We start from the raw sequence: 17,727 nt of genomic DNA, 5'->3' as shown, positions 1-17,727 counted from the left end.
TGTAAGGCACATTTTCCAATCCCTTAATCATTATCATGGCTCTACTCTGAACCTTCTCCAATTTATCAACAGCCTTGAATTGTGGATATCAGAACTGGAGCAAGTATTCCAACAGCCATCACACCAGTGCCAAATACAGTGGTAATGTAGCTCCCTACTCCCACTCAAGATTCACCTGTTCATACCTCCAAGGATTGTATTAGAGCTTTTGGCTACAGTATCGCCCTGGGAGCTCATGTTCAGCTGATTATCCACCGTGATCCTCAAGTCTTTTGCAGAGCTACCGCTTCCCAGAGTGGAGTCCCCCATCCTGTAAGTGTGGTCTTAGAACTAACCCCCTTGTGTTAGGCTGAGACTGTGTATCCTAATCTCCCTGTTTCACAGCTACCTAAAGGATTTGTTTATCCCATCTACAATTAGATGTTTACTACGTAAAACTTCCAAGAGTAATACAGAGATCAGGCTGCTCTGAGGAAGTGAGTATTTTTCCACTCATAAGAACATGGTACAGGAAGGGACCTCCTGGGTCATGGTGTTGAGTTCCCTGTTACTGGAGGCAACTCTGTTATATAATCCCATTCATAAATTTATCAAACTCCATCTACAAACCAGTTAGGTTTTTGCTCCCACTACTCTTATTAAAAGGCTGGTCCAAAACCTCAGTTCTCTGATGGTTAGAAACCTTCTAATTTCTAGCCTAAATTTATTCCTGGCCAGTATACTGTAACTGAGCCTCCATGGGTCAAAACTGAGAATACCAAATTCAGGACAAACTGCTGAAAAATAGGGCAGATACACCCCAAAACTGGTGGTTATTCTTCCATGAGATATACCAAACCTGCAACAAAAGTAAACTTCTGTCTCGCCACGCTGGCTAACAAGAAGTCAGGAAAGCAGTTTCCTTAGGTATTACCCCCCAAAACAATGGATTTAAAGATGAGTGGTTCTTTAAAACCAGTCTCATCAAATAAAAGGTTCTTCTGATCCCAAAGGACCAGCCACACACCCAGGTCAATATGCAACTCAGATCTTACCCCAAAATCACTCTGATGCCAATCCTTTAGTATCTAAAATCTAAAGGTTTATTTATAAAAAGAAAGAAAGAAAGGTGAGAGTTAAAACTGGCTAAAGGAATCAAATACATACAGTAATTGCAAAGTTCTTGGTTCAGGTTTGTAGCAGTGATGGAATAAACTGCTGGCTTAAGTCAAGTCTCTGGTTGCTTCCAAATCATTGGAAGGACCTCAGTCCCTTGGTTAGAATGCTCCCATTAGTATAAGTCCATAGTCCATAGGCTTGAACAGGAAAGAGGCAAAAATGAGATGTTTCCAGGGCCTTTTATAGCTTCTGCCATGTGGAAGGAAACCCAATGTTTCAAACAAAGCCCTCAGCATGGCTAGTGAAAGATCACAGGTGACAAGATGGGGTTTGGAGTCACAAGGGCAAGTCACACATTCATGCATAACTTTACTTAGTCATGGTAGAAGTCATTACCTATACCTCAAACAGCATGTCCACAGGAACGTCCATTCAGGGTAGACAGGCATCTTCCATTGTGAGTTAAATGCTCTTTTGATAGGCCACTCAATTTGAATAGTCCCTCCAAGATGTGCTGGCTAACTACCTTGGGGGCACTACCCCTGGAGCAAACATTTGAAATCCAGGTATAGAGCCAATACTTATAGCTTCAAATACAAAAATGATACATGCATACCAATAGCATTATCATATTCAGCAAATCATAACCTTTCCATAGACACCTTACTTGACAACCTTTGTACAAAATTTGTTGTAAATATATAACAGTGGTTGCAACAATGATCTATATGGTCATATTTTAATCAAATAACGCCACAATATACCCACTGGTTCTTGTGCTATCATTGTCCTTTAGTTTAAATAGCTCTTCTTCCTCTATGGTGTTTACCCTCCCGCCCCCACACTCACAAGTTACACACTCACTCCCCATCTACTTATTGAGAGCAATCACAGCCCATCTCAGCCTTCATTTTGCTAGGCTAAACAAGCCAAGCTCTTCTAGTCTCCTCTCATCACAGTTTATATTCCCCGATCATCCTCGTAGCCCTTCTCTGCACTTGTTCCAGTTTGAATTCGTCTTTCTTGAAAACGGGTGACCAGCACTGTACACAGTATTCCAAATGAGGTCTTACCAGTGCCTTATACAATAGCATTAATACTTCTCCTCTCTCTACTGGGCATACCTGGCCTGATTCTTCCTAGGATCTCATTTGCCTTTTTCATGCGCACATGACAGTGGTGGCTCAGTCATTCTGTGATCAACTAATACACCAAGGTCTTTCTTCCCCTTGCTTGTTTCCAACCGTTAAGCCCCTGGCTTATAGCAGAAATTCCCTGCTAACCAGGCAGGGTATTCTTCTCCACACATCTCGTGGTTCATCTGTGCAAAGCCATTTCCAATCAGAATTTTTTCAGCTGGAAGTCCCAGAAGGCATGACACTGATATTTTGAGTTGTACAACTAGTTTTACAACTTCATCGGATGAAGTGAGCTGTAGCACACGAAAGCTTATGCTCAAATAAATTGGTTAGTCTCTAAGGTGCCACAAGTACTCCTTTTCTTTTTTCATTTAAAGGCTTCCAAAATCTGAAGCTTTAGACTGAAGCTTCGGTACTGGAATGGGAATAAATGTACAGACAAAATATATCACAAAATCTGCATCATTCCTAAAAGGCTTTCAGCCAACAGGACACTATCTTTAAAATTCAGTCTACAGAAAAGAACGCAAGGCTAGAATGAAACCCTAAGTGTGTGTCTCTTTCCATTCCTTTCTAGGGGTTTCAACAGGAGAAGAAGAAACATCGTCCTCAATTATTTGACTGAAGGGGTTAAGAATATTAAAAGAACAGTATAAGAAAATGGAAAAAACTAAAAAATAAATAAAACAGTTGTCTTATTCCAGGGGCTTGCCTTAAATACATGATACATGCTATCACAAATAATTAGGCTGATATTTGCTCCAAGTTACAATTGCCTTTTTAAAATTTCTAGTCTTGTTGGAGACTGTTTAACAGGGTGACATATACCAAAGATCTGCCTTTAGGGCATGTTAGATTGTTTCTATTCAGGTGTCAATGCCACACTGAGAGAAGCCAAACTTTAAATAAGATTTGTATTGTGTTGGGTTGTACAAATTTCTCTCTCTAATTTAAAATATATCAATAAGGAAAAAAAAATCACAGCATAATTTTAATTATCCACTTTTAGACAATATGCTCTCTTGAAAGGCAGTGGGCCAAATTCTACAGCTGCTGGATTGAGGCTCTTCTGCTGAAGTTAGTCTGAGTTACTCACATTGAGTAACTCCAGAATCGGGCCCAGGAAGTCCATCCTGAGTTGCAAATTGCTAATCCTGTAAAAAGCCTTAGATGTGGCAACCATATAAAGAAAAACCTGGCATTCCTTCCACTCATCCTCTTCATTTCCACCCCAGACAGCCTGCTTGGGGCTCTCTTAGTCACAAAGCAATTGTCAGGCTAGTCACTGTCATCTGAGGGTAGATAATACGGCTGCTGGGCAACTGTACACATAAAAATGAATGACACAGGAACAGTTTGCATATATTTACCTAATGAAATCTATTTTATTTAACTTATTGGAGGGCTGAATGGACAGAGGGAGGGATGAAGAACAGGACAGCCGTCTGAGAGCTCTTGAGCTCTAAGGAGCCTCCAAATGCCTTGTCTATATACCTGATGGAGCACACTTTCTTAGCTAGGAACTGAAAAATCTCAGGGGTTTCATACGGGCCAAATCCTGGACCATTCACACAGCCCAGATACATATGCTGCATTCATCGGAGTCCCACAGGCAGACTTCTTCCTTAAAGCCACAGTGTGATCGCAGAGCCAATCCATGACACCAGAACTGCATTAGTCTCACTGGCTGATGTGATTCCTCCCATGTATGGAAGATTAGCTTGTGGATCCACATAGTCACAGATTCACCAGCCGTGCCTTCCCTCTGTTCAGAGCTTTACTACCAATGACGGTCCACAGAGCACAGACTCACAGCACACATGGGGTGGAGATCTGCTGTGCGGACTGCCCACACCAATTGCATTGCCTCTTTGGGCCACGGAGCACAGGGTGGGAATTAGAATATGATTAATGAACACAAGCATAACTGTCGGTCTAACACATTGTGAAAATGCAGTCTGCAGGAGCCATCTAACCCGCATTTCCACCTCCATGCAGCACATGATGGTCTAGTCTGTGGTAGTACATTGCACTACATAAAACATTCATGAACACCAGCTGCCACAAGATCCGCGAAAGATCATTTGCTGAGGTGCATTTCTCTGTGTCTGCATTTACAGCTAGTACATTGTTAAAAGGTCAAGATGTGTTTACACGATTCCACTGGGAGAGAACAGTAATTTACAGAGCACAGACAATCCATGTAGGGACCGCGTGTGCACGGAAGTGGGGGGAGAGGAGTCTAAAAATCTCTCATTAGATACCAGTAACTTAAAGCCAATTCTGGACCTGTGAGTCAATACCATGCAGGATGAAACTCAGACATGGCTCCCATTTACAGTGCATTGAAATTAACAGGGACCCTGCATGTATGCCCACAAGCAGAATGTTACCAGTATTATAGGTGGAGCTGCTGAAAGATAAGGTTGCCTGACCTGACCCATAATAAGACTTTGCCACACTTCAACCAGAGAACTAAATTCATGGAGGATAGGTCCATCAATGGCTATTAGCCAAGATGGGCAGGAATTGTGTTCCTGGCCTCCATTTGCCAGAGGCTGGGTGTGGGCAGCAGGGGATGGATCACTTGGTGATTACCTGTAACCCTTCTGCCCGTCAGAGTTGGCAGCAACAAGGGCCCAGTTCAGTATCTAGAGGATCCATTCCAATAACACAATGCAAAACCGGCTCGAGCCCCCACCCAGTGACCTGGGACAAATATATACCACCCCCGCTGGGCGCCTCCAAGAGGCAATACTTCCCCTCTCACAAGCACATAGTCTGAGTGTAGCAAAAAGCCTTTTAATAACAGAGAGAAACAATGTGGCGTTATGTTGGGGAAACACCACCAGTAGGATTCATAACACAACCCATGAGCAAAAACCCACCCCAAGCAAATTTGGGGCTTGCCCTTTCCCTTTGGTTCTTGAGTCTAGCAACCCCAAATCACTCAAAGTCCCAAAAGTCCAATGACCCAAAAGTCTCTGTCCCTAGTCAGGGCAGCCCCAGAGTTTGAAAGTTTATCTGCAGAGCTTCACCTCCCAACCTGGGTGGAGATGGGGGGAGGGGGGGGAAGAGAGGTAAGGGGCACCTTACATGATCTGAAGCTGACCGCCCCACAGCTCCATAGGCCTTCACTCCGCTCCGCTCCGCTCCTCCAGCTGCCCCACGAACTGCTTTGCTCGGCTCCGCTCTACAGCCCACAAGCAGCTTCCACCATCCTATGAACTGCTCCACCAGCCTGTCCGCAAGGCACTCCAGCCATCCCAGAAACTGCTCCACAATATATCTTCAGGCTCCCCCACTACTTAACACAATGCTCAGCGATTTCAGCTCTTAGGTGAATTCAGCTTGTGGGAGGGGAGCCTCAGTGCCGGTACACCATTAGCCGAAAGTGAGCTCAGCAGCCTGTAACTAGACTCCTAATGGAATCAAAATTAGCTCTGATAGTCCACTGTGGAGAGAGGAGGAAGTGCAATTAGTATGTAAGGCCCTCACCAAGGGGCCCATGCCACCAAGTATTAATACTTGTCCCCAGCCTCTCTCAATTCACACAGTTTTGGACCCATGACGCTTGCCTAGCGAGTGCTACTTAGTTGATGGCGAATCCCTCCATCATAACAAAAGGCCCAGTACAGTTCCAAGCACAGTTCCCATAATCAGGGTAATAACAATTTATTCTTCCTGCCCCAATAACAGAGACACTGGGGATCCCACAGCAGCCAAAGTGACCATTTGGGCAGCTATGGCCTCATTCTAGGGGGGATGGGTGTGCCTATGCAAATGAGATCAGCCCCTGAAGTTCTTTTCCACAACTTGCCACACCTCACCACCAGATGTCAGGGTGGAGCTCATTCTGACACTGCTTACATACCTGTTCTGTTCATTCCCTCTGGGACCCCTGGCATTGGCCACTGTCAGAAGACAGCTTACTAGGCTCGATGGACCTTTGGTCTGACCCAGTATGACCGTTCTTATGTTGTTAACCACTTGGGCTTAAATTCCTCATGCTGCGTGTCTTCCTCAGGGTGAATTATTCTGGAAAGTTTCAGCAAAAATGACCAGCTGTTTCTGAGAATTAGATTAGGAAAAGTATATTGTTTTGTTCATGTTAAAACTCCTTACAATCGATTTGCTGAGATGCTCTAGTGCCCCCTTGCTTTGGAACAGGACCCTGATATTTGGCAGGGGGTGCCACTGTGTCAGGGACGTGCCTTTTGTTATTCCCATGAAAAACTACCAACATTTGCCCAACTTATTAGCCTTAGAAAAAATCTTAGTCGGCACATTCTAAGTAGAGATGTCTTAGAGCTAAATTCTCTGCAGATTCCATGTGTACTGAGTATGCTCCAGCCAGGGCTGGGGAGCAGAGCAGGACTTCCCCTGCAAATGCTCCTCCCAGCTGCTGTGCACTAAAACATAAGAACTGTGAGCAGGGAGACTGTCTCTCCTGTGCTCTCAACACCCCCCATGCTGCCACTGAATGAGGCAGGGGTCCCATGAGAAAAAAAATAGCATGTGATCATGTAATTAAAGACCATAATGCACGAGGGAGACATCTCCCAGTATGTGACCACTTTGCAACCTTAATATTCTTCTAATGTAGTTTTTTGGGTGTAATATGAAACAAGGTGAATTTAGTGGTGTGATAATAGTTCTATGTGTTACATTTCAGGGGTGTTCAGGGTCCCTGAGGAGTCCTCACTCCTAAAACAGAAATAAGCCTGCCCCACCTCTGTCCGCTCCACTCTCATGGCTGTAACAAAGGGGTAGCAGTAGGTGAGCAGCGGGAGCCTTTCCAGACTTGCCTGATGTGTTGATGCAGTGGTAGATAGGATCCAGTACAGCAAATATCCTGCCTTGCTGGAAAGGACAGAATAGAAACAAGTGACTCACCCCTTGCATACGCAGCAGAGAAGGTTAGGAGCAAACTACAGTCATTAGAGATAGAGGCAAGAGAGGGCAGGAGTTTCCTCTAAAAACATCTACCTGTCAGATGGAGGGTGCCCAATAGTAATCCACTCCCCACCGCATGCTACAGCAGCCAGGGAAGCAAGGAGGGCCATGGTCAAACTAGCCATCTGTGATCTGATCTCTCCCACTCTCTCTGAGGTCTATACCAGCAAAAGAGGGGAATTCATGTTATGTATTTATTTACTGCAAGGCCTCAGGGCATCCCACAGACAAGAAAATAGAAGAATTTGCATCCTCAATTAGGCACAGAAAGCAATGGGAAGAGAAGGGAGGCTTCCAAAGCATTGGGCTACAAGATGACTTGTTTTCACATAGATATAATAATTTTATTAAGATAATGTTAAAATAAAAAGAAAACGGTACAGAGTTCAAGCATAGAAGTAAATTCTCTTCAAATCAGCAAGAGTATGTGTGTATTTGTCTTGAGCTGGGTCAGCATTGAACAAGCAGGCAAAAGAACGAGGGAAGGTTAACCACGTCTTCAAGATAAATGGGATGGGGAAGCTTGCTCACCTTCAGAATTAGAGCAAATCCCTCTCCTCATACATCAAGATCCCTTCTTCCCCACCTCCTTTGTCCTCTCACCTTCAAATCCCTCTTCAAGACTCCTCCCCAGGAAATCCCTCGAATGTTTAGTAAGCGCTCACGGATCAGGTTTGGCAGGAGACACAGCAGAGGGTTTTTATTAAGTGCATAAGCATCTAGCTAAGATTGAGCCTGCTCACAGATCTGCAACTATCTAATTCCCATGGGGTATGCTTGGAGGCTTAGTACAGGCATTAGCATAATCATTCGCAAACTAGCAATTTGATGCTTATTTTTACATCTCTTTCTCAGCTGCTTTACGTCCCCTCCAACGTTCCTTTTAGTTTTGTAACAGAAGTTATAATTGATCGACCGATTTTAAGGACAATTAAAGTTTACTTCTTCAAGTATGTCTGCACTGGAGCTGGAAGGCGTAAATTCCAGCTCAGGACGACACCCCCACACAAGCTCTGATCAAGCTAGCGTGCTAGTAATAGAGCAGAGCCACAGCTGCACAAGCGTGAGAGGCTAGCCACCCCAAGCATGATGCTATCCAAGACCCAAGGTATGTACTCACGACAGCTACCTCTCCTCCCCACTTTCAACACCCGCCTCGCTTGATCACAGCTGGTGCAGATGTGTCTGCTTGAGTTGGAACGTACACCTCCAGCTCCAAGTGGAGACATACTTGTCACAGTTTGAAGGTAACTGCACCTGTGTTCCCCCTTCATGGTTCTTCAGTGGCACACACTTGAAGGTTTCTGGCTCCCAGTCATCATTTTGGAGACCAAAGCCCTGAGGTAAGTGGGGACGTGGGATACCAGGAGGAAGCACGAGCAGGAGAACGCGAAATGGGAGGATGGAACGCGAAATGGGAAATGCCTCATACTGTGAAAGCAGGACAAACAGCAAGTTATCTCAAGTGCCTATACATAAATGCAAGAAGCCTGGGAAACAAGCAGGGAGAACTGGAAGTCCTGGCACAGTCAAGGAATTATGATGTGATTGGAATAACAGAGACTTCGTGGGATAACTCACATGACTGGAGTACAGTCATGGATGGATATAAACTGTTCAGGAAGGACAGGCAGGACAGAAAACGTGGGGGAGTTGCACTGTATGTAAGAGAGCAGTATGACTGTCAGAGCTCCGGTATGAAACTGCAGAAAAACCTGAGTGTCTCTGGATTAAGTTTAGAAGCGTGAACAACAAGGGTGATGTCGTGGTGGGAGTCTGCTATAGACCACCAGACCAGGGGGATGAGGTGGACGAGGCTTTCTTCCAGCAACTAACAGAAGTTACTAGATCGCAGGCCCTGGTTCTCATGGGAGACTTCAATCACCCTGATATCTGCCGGGAGAGCAATACAGCGGTGCACAGACAATCCAGGAAGTTTTTGGAAAGTGTAGGGGACAATTTCCTGGTGCAAGTGCTGGAGGAACCAACTAGGGGCATAGCTCTTCTTGACCTGCTGCTCACAAACCGGGAAGAATTAGTAGGGGAAATAAAAGTGGACGGGAACCTGGGAGGCAGTGACCATGGAAGCCTTTGGAAGCCTCCCTTCTCTTCCCATTGCTTTCTGTGCCTAATTGAGGCTGCAAATTCTTCTATTTTCTTGTCTGTGGGATGCTCTAAGGCCTTGCAGTATATAAATATGGTCGAGTTCAGGATCCTGACACAGGGAAGAAAGGAAAGCAGCAGAATACGGACCCTGGACTTCAGAAAAGCAGATTTTGACAACCTCAGGGAACTGATGGGCAGGATCCCCTGGGAGAATAACATGAGGGGGAAAGGAGTCCAGGAGAGCTGGCTGTATTTTAAAGAATCCTTATTGCGGTTACAGGGACAAACCATCCCGATGTGTAGAAAGAATAGTAAATATGGCAGGCGACCAGCTTGGCTTAACAGTGAAATCCTTGCTGATCTTGAACACAAAAAAGAAGCTGACAAGAAGTGGAAGATTGGACAAATGACCAGGGAAGAGTATAAAAATATTGCTCGGGCATGCAGGAGTGAAATCAGGAAGGCCAAATCACACCTGGAGGTGCAGCTAGCAAGAGATGTTAAGAGTAACAAGAAGGGTTTCTTCAGGTATGTTAGCAACAAGAAGAAAGTCAAGGAAAGTGTGGGCCCCTTACTGAATGAGGGAGGCAACCTAGTGACAGAGGATGTGGAAAAAGCTAATGTTCTCAATGCTTTTTTTGCCTCTGTCTTCATGAACAAGGTCAGCTCCCAGACTGCTGCACTGGGCAGCACAGCATGGGGAGGAGGTGACCAGCCCTCTGTGAAGAACGAAGTGGTTCGGGACTATTTAGAAAAGCTGGATGAGCACAAGTCCATGGTGCCGGATGTGCTGCATCCGAGAGTGCTAAAGAAGTTGGTGAATGTGATTGCAGAGCCATTGGCCATTATCTTTGAAAACTCATGGCGATCGGGGGAGGTCCTGGACAACTGGAAAAAGACTCATGTAGTGCTCATCTTTAAAAAAGGGAAGAAGGGGGATCCTGGGAACTAAAGGCCAGTCAGCCTCACCTCAGTTCCTGGAAAAATCATGGTGCAGGTCCTCAAGGAATCAATTCTGAAGCACTTAGAGGAGAGGAAAGTGATCAGGAACAGTCAGCATGGATTCACCAAGGGCAAGTCATGCCTGACTAATCAATTGCCTTCTATGACAAGATAACTGGCTCTGTGGATGAGGGGAAAGCAGTGGACATGTTGTTCCTTGACTTTAGCAAAGCTTTTGACATGGTCTCCCACAGTATACCTGCCAGTAAGTTAAAGAAGTATGGGCTGGATGAATGGACCATAAGGTGGATAGAAAGCTGACTAGATTGTCAGGCTCAACGGGTAGTGATCAATGGCTCCATGTCTAGTTGGCAGCCAGTATCAAGTGGATTGCCCCAAGGGTCGGTCCTCGGGCCAGTTTTGTTCAATATCTTCATAAATGATCTGGAGGATGGTGTGGATTGCACCCTCAGCAAGTTTGCAGAGGACACTAAACTGGGAGGAGAGGTAGATACGTTGGAGGGTAGGGATAGGATACAGAGGGACCTAGACAAATTAGGGGATTGGGCCAAAAGAAATCTGATGAGGTTCAACAAGGACAAGTGCAGAGTCCTGCACTTAGGATGGAAGAATCCCATGCACCGCTACAGACTAGGGACTGAATGGCTAGGCAGCAGTTCTGCAGAAAAGGACCTAGGGGTTACAGTGGATGAGAAGCTGGGTATGAGTCAACAGTGTGCCCTTGTTGCCAAGAAGGCCAATGGCATTTTGGGGATGTATAAGTAGGGGCATTGCCAGCAGATCGAGGGACGTGATCGTTCCCCTCTATTCGACATTGGTGAGGCCTCACCTGGAGTTCTGTGTCCAGTTTTGGGCCCCACACTACAAGAAAGATGTGGAAAAATTGGAAAATGTCCAGTGGAGGGCAACAAAAATGATTAGGGGACTGGAACACATGAGTTATGAGGAGAGGCTGAGGGAGCTGGGATTGTTTAGTCTGCAGAAGAGAAGAATAAGGGGGGATTTGATAGCTGCTTTCAACTACCTGAAAGGGGGTTCCAAAGAGGATGGATCTAGACTGTTCTCAGTGGTAGCAGATGACAGAACAAGGAGTAATGGTCTCAAGTTGCAGTGGGGGAGGTTTAGGTTGGATATTAGGAAAAACTTTTTCACTAGGAGGGTGGTGAAACACTGGAATGCGTTACCTAGGGAGGTGGTGGAATCTCCTTCCTTAGATATTTTTAAGGTCAGGCTTGACAAAGCCCTGGCTGGGATGATTTAGCTGGGGATTGGTCCTGCTTTGAGCAGGGGGTTGGACTAGATGACCTCCTGAGGTCAGCTAATGCCTTGGCTTTGCGTGCTATGATCAGTGTCCTGCACGTAGTTATAAATGACCACACAGCTCCTTCTAAGCAAGCACATTTACTCTTAAAGTAAAAGCATTACAGAGAAAACCTATTAAAATAATAAAATAACCCACACACATGCTAAAAAGCTTACCAGAGACCACCCCCAACTCCAATCTAGGGCTCTGGTAGGTGTCAGCCCTTCAAAACTCACAGCTGGATTTTCCCCATGGTTACAAGTTCATCCACCTTAGATGCAGAAGCAGTACAAAGGCTGGCGCATCAGCCATTTCTTTTCACACCTCAAGTCTCTGATCTTCACCTACAGTAACGGGTGATCAGCAGACAGATGATCTTCAGGGGGCAGCTTCAAAAGACTGGGGTTTTGCAATAACTGGAGTTGGGGAATTTGCATTAACCTCTCTTTAGGAATTCTCCAGGAAATCCACTTATCACTTATTGTCCCCAAAGTCCATACTTGTCTGGCACATTTTCAAACTTATTTTAAACTCCTTTACTCTTCCCAGGTCTCATGTCTGTCACAGGTCCCCAGGAGGGAAGTTACAAACAATCCCAGGCCACCTTAGTACATAAACCTAATTCAATATGGTCTCTCAAGGAGATTGCAGGAGATTGTCATATCTGTCACAGTACCCTTCCTATACATATGTGTTTGGTTTTCTTAGGATATGGCTTTCATAATGACTCACTGAAAAATGATCACCACAGAACTTCAGTCAGGTGCCGTTTGATTAAAAGATTTTAAAGTAAGAAAAGACCATTGGATCATCTAGTCTGACCTCATGTATAATACAGGCCATAGAATTTTAACTGGTTGCCCTTGAATAGAGCCCAATAACTCGTATCTGACTAAACACTTGGACTTAGTGACTTTGTCAATTAAGGTGCTTATAATGACTCTGCACTTGGTGAGACTGGCAGTGATGCTGTTTGTTAGGATATAGATATTCAGGCCTGTCTGTAAAGGCCTATACTCTAAGAATTTAGGTGTATTCTTATCACTTAGCTAGTTATAGAGGTATAAAAGAAAGAATCAAAATCACTGTCTGCCGGTGTAAGGGCCTTCTCTTACTGTGACAGTCCGAGGCCCTATTCTTAGGCTAAGGCCTTTGGCTAAGCAACAGAGGCAGCCATAAGCTGGGAAGCGACCGGTCACATCCTCACATTCCAAACTAGTCACATTGAAATAAGGTGCTATTGGGCTGTTAGGAATACAATCCTGTCCTGATAATGCCTATCGCCTCCAGAGAAAGGGAAGTGCCTAGAAGATGTAAAAGGAAACTTAGTTTGATAGTATCCTGTCTGGCAAGAACTCACTTATCTATAGCTGGGATGTGAAATCCTCATTTCTTTGTTGTTCTATCACTGTAGTCCCTATTTCCCTATTGTTTGTCTGTATAATCTCTGTCTGGTTCTGTGATTGTTTCTGTCTGCTGTATAATTAATTTTGCTGGGTGTAAACTAATTAAGATGGTGGGATATAATTGGTTAAATAATCATGTTACAATATGTTAGGATTGGTTAGTTAAATTTCAGTAAAATGATTGGTAAGGTATAGCTAAGCAGAACTCAAGTTTTACTATATAGTCTGCAGTCAATCAGGAAGTGTGGGGGTGCTTGTAGGGGAAAACGGGAACAGGGTGGGGAAATTGGAATCATGTTTTGCTAAGGGCAGGAATGGGAACAGGGACACAGGTAAGGCTCTGTGGTGTCAGAGCTGGGAAGGGAGACACTAAGGAAGGAAACTGGAATCATGCTTGCTGGAAGTTCACCCCAATAAACATCAAATTGTTTGCACCTTTGGACTTTGGGTATTGTTGCTCTCTGTTCATGCGAGAAGGACTAAGGAAGTAAGTGGGTGAAGGAATAAGCCCCCTAACATCTTAGTGCTGATGACTCGGATGCATCGCATCGGATAGGTGAGTGGCAGCCTGTAAGTCCCCCTCCCCAACAGTCCGCGCAGCTGCTTGGAGGGGGTATAGCAAACTCTCATGATGGTAGTTGCGGGTTCTGGCAAGCCAGGGTAAAGGATTTTTTGGATAAATGGATAAGGAAGAATCAGGCCCATACCAGGTGCAGGGGTCAACCTGGGATGAGATTAAAAAGGAAATGGAGGAAGTGTTAGGGGACCCAGAGGGATGGGGGGCGGCTGAGGAGCCCACCCTCCATGGTATATGGGTAGTGGAAGAAGGTTCCCTGCCCATGGGGACTGAATGCCTTCCAGGGAAAGGAGGCACTTCAGTCCGCTTGTGAGAGGTTTGAAGTAAGGGCAGCATTCTGGGAAGCTGCCAGTAATCTTTCAAGTTTGGTGCTGCTTCAGCAAGGGCTGCTGAAGGGTTGTAAATTAGTTAGGGGTGGTTAAAGATGATTTGGCACAACAGAGTTTAAAGTCAAAAGCAGAGTTCACAGACTACCTTTAGAGACTGGAGCTGGGACTTGGTCCTGGGGGAGTGGAGAGAAAGAAGGGGAAGGAAAAAAAAAAGTTTCAAAGTGCAAAATGGCAGGGTTTGCAGGAGCAGGTAACAACCCCCACTCTTCTCTCAGAGCCAGAATGAGAACCTGGGGATAAGGGTTCCCAACTGTTTCAACCCAGGGAGCCTACTCTTGGCTCAGAGCTAACTATGTCCTTTTCTTCTTTTCCTTCTTTTTCTCAGTTTACTTAATTTGCTGCTGGTAGCCTATACTTTAAACTGACCTGACAGGCTTAATTGGTTTCTTTCCACCTCTCCTCCTGCCTTTCCACACTTTTTTGTTTTTCTGAAGTTTTAATGGAGGGTACTTTGGATTCTTATGTGAGATGTTTTTGGTTATTTTGGACAAAGTATGACAGAGGTCTGCTGTATTCCACTAGAATTTTTGGAGTAAAAGATCCATGGGCATCCATGGAGACAAATGTTTTACTGCCTCTTTGAACAGTCTCAAGGCAAAGACAGCACAGGTTAAGGCAGCTGTGTGGCAATAATTGTACTTGGTGGCTAAGTTGTTACAGACAAATTGCACTGCCTTAAAGAACTAAATGTAGGAGTAAGTGATTTAAAGAAGTGAGTGAAAAGTTACAAATAGCTTTTGCAAAAAATTGGTAATACAGGGTTTGCAGGAAAGTAAACATTTGGGTGTTGTGGAAATGGTAAAAGGTAAGTGTTGTGAAGACGTTAAAAGAGTAACAGTTGTGGTGTTACAAGGAGGAAGTTTTTGTTGAATGATAAAACCCAGTTATATAAATGGCAGGTTTCAGAGTAACAGCCGTGTTAGTCTGTATTCGCAAAAAGAAAAGGAGTTCTTGTGGCACCTTAGAGACTAACCAATTTATTTGAGCATAAGCTTTCGTGAGCTACAGCTCACTTCATCGGATGCATACTGTGGAAACTGCAGAAGACATTATATACACAGAGATCATGAAACAATACCTCCTCCCACCCCACTCTCCTGCTGGTAATAGCTTATCTAAAGTGATCACTCTCCTTACAATATGACAGGTTTCAGAGTAACAGCCGTGTTAGTCTGTATTCGCAAAAAGAAAAGGAGTACTTGTGGCACCCCAGAGACCAACCAATTCACCCGAGCATAAGCCTTCATGAGCCACAGCTCACCCCATCGGATGCACACTGCATGGCCCACCTTGATTATCATGCACATTGTAGGGAGAGTGGTCACTTTGGACGAGCTATTACCAGCAGGAGAGTGAGTTTGTGTGTGTGTGTTTTGGGGGGGGGGGGGTGAGAAAACCTGGATTTGTGCTGGAAATGGCCCACCTTGATTTTCATACACATTGTAAAGAGAGTGGTCACTTTGGATGGGCTATTACCAGCAGGAGAGTGAGTTTGTGTGTGGGGGGGGGGGGGGCGGAGGGTGAGAAAACCTGGATTTGTGCTGGAAATGGCCCAACTTGATTATCATACACATTGTAAGGAGAAAGAAAGGGAGTACTTGTGGCTCCTTGGATACTAAGCGATTTGTTTGAGCGTGGGCTTTCGTGGGCTACAGCTCACTTCATCGGATGCATACTGTATGCAGTGTGCATCCGATGGGGTGAGCTGTGGCTCACGAAGGCTTATCTCGGGTGAATTTGTTGGTCTCTTGGGTGCCACAAGTACTCCTTTTCTTTTTGCGAATACAGACTAACACGGCTGTTACTCTGAAACCTGTCATATTGTAAGGAGAGTGATCACTTTAGATAAGCTATTACCAGCAGGAGAGTGGGGTGGGAGGAGGTATTGTTTCATGATCTCTGTGTATATAATGTCTTCTGCAGTTTCCACAGTATGCATCCGATGAAGTGAGCTGTAGCTCACGAAAGCTTATGCTCAAATAAATTGGTTAGTCTCTAAGGTGCCACAAGTACTCCTTTTCTTTTTTAGTTATATAAATGTAACTGTATGTGCAACTCTGTGCAGTCACATTGGATGGAAGCTTGGTAATTAAATTATCCAAGAGGGTCAGGTAGAGTGGCTACTACCACCGCTATGCTTCTGTCCCCAGAAGCCTTTACAGCTATTCTGAGGAAAATAGGCCCTTTTCCCACAGAAATGGTCTATAAGGGACTGCTGCAGACAGCAGGCGGAGAGAGAATCTGATCAAAATTATTTGACTATTGGGTAATGTAATCAAAATCACTAAAGGATGTAAGGGGTTTCTATTGGAACTTAACTTGGCTGCCTCTGGTTGTGTCTAGTTGTACAAGATGGGAGAGTAATCGGGTACAGTTGTGTAAAAAAGAGTAATCGCAGTGCAAGAAATGTTAGGCAAAAGAGAATTTTGTGTGTGCACAGGTAAAAGAAAAGGAAAAGGGGAGGAATGATGGGAACGCTGAGCCTTGGGGTGGCTCTGGGGGATTGGACTGTCGCTTTGGTGGGTGTGCATGAAAACTCTGTGGGCATGGGGGAGGCAGTTATACCTCGTGTGAAATGAATATGGCTAATATAATGTTATGGAGGTTAAACTATATGAAAGGAATGTGCATTTTCCCAGGACGTGTGCAGTGTATATTGGAGAAGGGGTAAAAGAAATGCAAATAAAACATGGTACTTAAATAAAATCTTAATAGGGCTCCAAAAGGATCCACAATAGGTTGTGCTTTCTTTTTCAGACTCTGTGTGATTTGGAGCAGGAGATGAAAGTGGAAAGTAATCAGAACTCTAGTGGAAGTGGAATGTTTCCCTTTTAAGACAGTCTCTGCGCTGCTAATAGTTTTGGATCCAAAAGCAAGCTAGTAAGCCTCTGTGTAAATGCAAATTACCTAGCTGATGGGTACAAAGGAGCTGCAAATAATGAATACATCTGGTCAGCAAACAAGCTACTAGAAGACTCAGATTATGGCCCTCCAGGAAAGGGAGGTGAAAAAACAAATCAAGCCTGAAAATAAGGGGGATAGGTTAACCATAAGGGGGTGTGTGTGTGTGTGTGTGTGTGTATAGTGCAAAAATCTGAAGCTGTGTCTCAGCTATTACCTGAGAATAAACTTAAAGCTTGGTACAGCAGAGAAACTATTGCAAACATGGTCTGTTGTACAAGAGGGGAAACTGAGGCACACCACCTCATGAATTTCATAAATGACTAGTGAGTGGGGTAATTTCACTAGCCTGACTATAGAACAAAATAAGGACAGCCTGGAGGTAATTCTTCTGTTTTTCCTGCAATTAGCAAGGAAACTTGTAAAAGGAAGTGGTATTATTATTATTATTTATTAAGCAATAATCTGTCCCCACCAGGGGGGTGGAAATTGTTTCTTTTGTTTTTCAGACACTCTACAGGCAAGCTGGCACCAGCGGAAAAATAACCCACAATACCATGGATCTGTGTTTTGTTTGTTGGTACTCACACAAATCCTCTCATATCCCCAACCCCTGAGCTTGTGTCTTTTTCTCCTGTATCTATATTTATACGGGGTGTCACCAGCATTTCAAATAAATCTTGATGACTTTTCCAGTACCTTCCATGATTCATTCCCACAGCAGATGATCAGGTCTTGACTGGGGGGTTAATGACTCTTGCCAAGTTTCCTGTGTTGGTGTCAGTTTTGGGTGGTTTGGCTGTCCAGCTGTCAATCTAAAGAGTTGTTCAGTCTGTTTCTCTTGCCTTCCTTGCCACTGTGATTTGTAAGGTCTGCCATTTGCTTGGGC

The 17,727-nt window shown here is 44.6% G+C and overlaps 1 long non-coding RNA gene across 1 annotated transcript; it reads right to left on the bottom strand.

Moving 5' to 3' along the window:
- Nucleotides 1-6,671: 6,671 nt before the first annotated feature.
- On the bottom strand, nt 6,672-17,381 carry LOC122466391. The gene is made up of 3 exons (XR_006291828.1): nt 17,371-17,381; nt 15,075-15,213; nt 6,672-6,684 (listed from the first exon to the last, which is right to left on the bottom strand). It is a non-coding gene; the product is annotated as an uncharacterized LOC122466391 (long non-coding RNA).
- Nucleotides 17,382-17,727: the final 346 nt, after the last annotated feature.

The sequence above is a fragment of the Chelonia mydas genome, chromosome 6, assembly GCF_015237465.2.
Source record: "Chelonia mydas isolate rCheMyd1 chromosome 6, rCheMyd1.pri.v2, whole genome shotgun sequence".
Lineage (NCBI taxonomy): Eukaryota > Metazoa > Chordata > Testudines > Cheloniidae > Chelonia > Chelonia mydas.
This window is presented reverse-complemented; position numbering and strand designations above follow the sequence as displayed.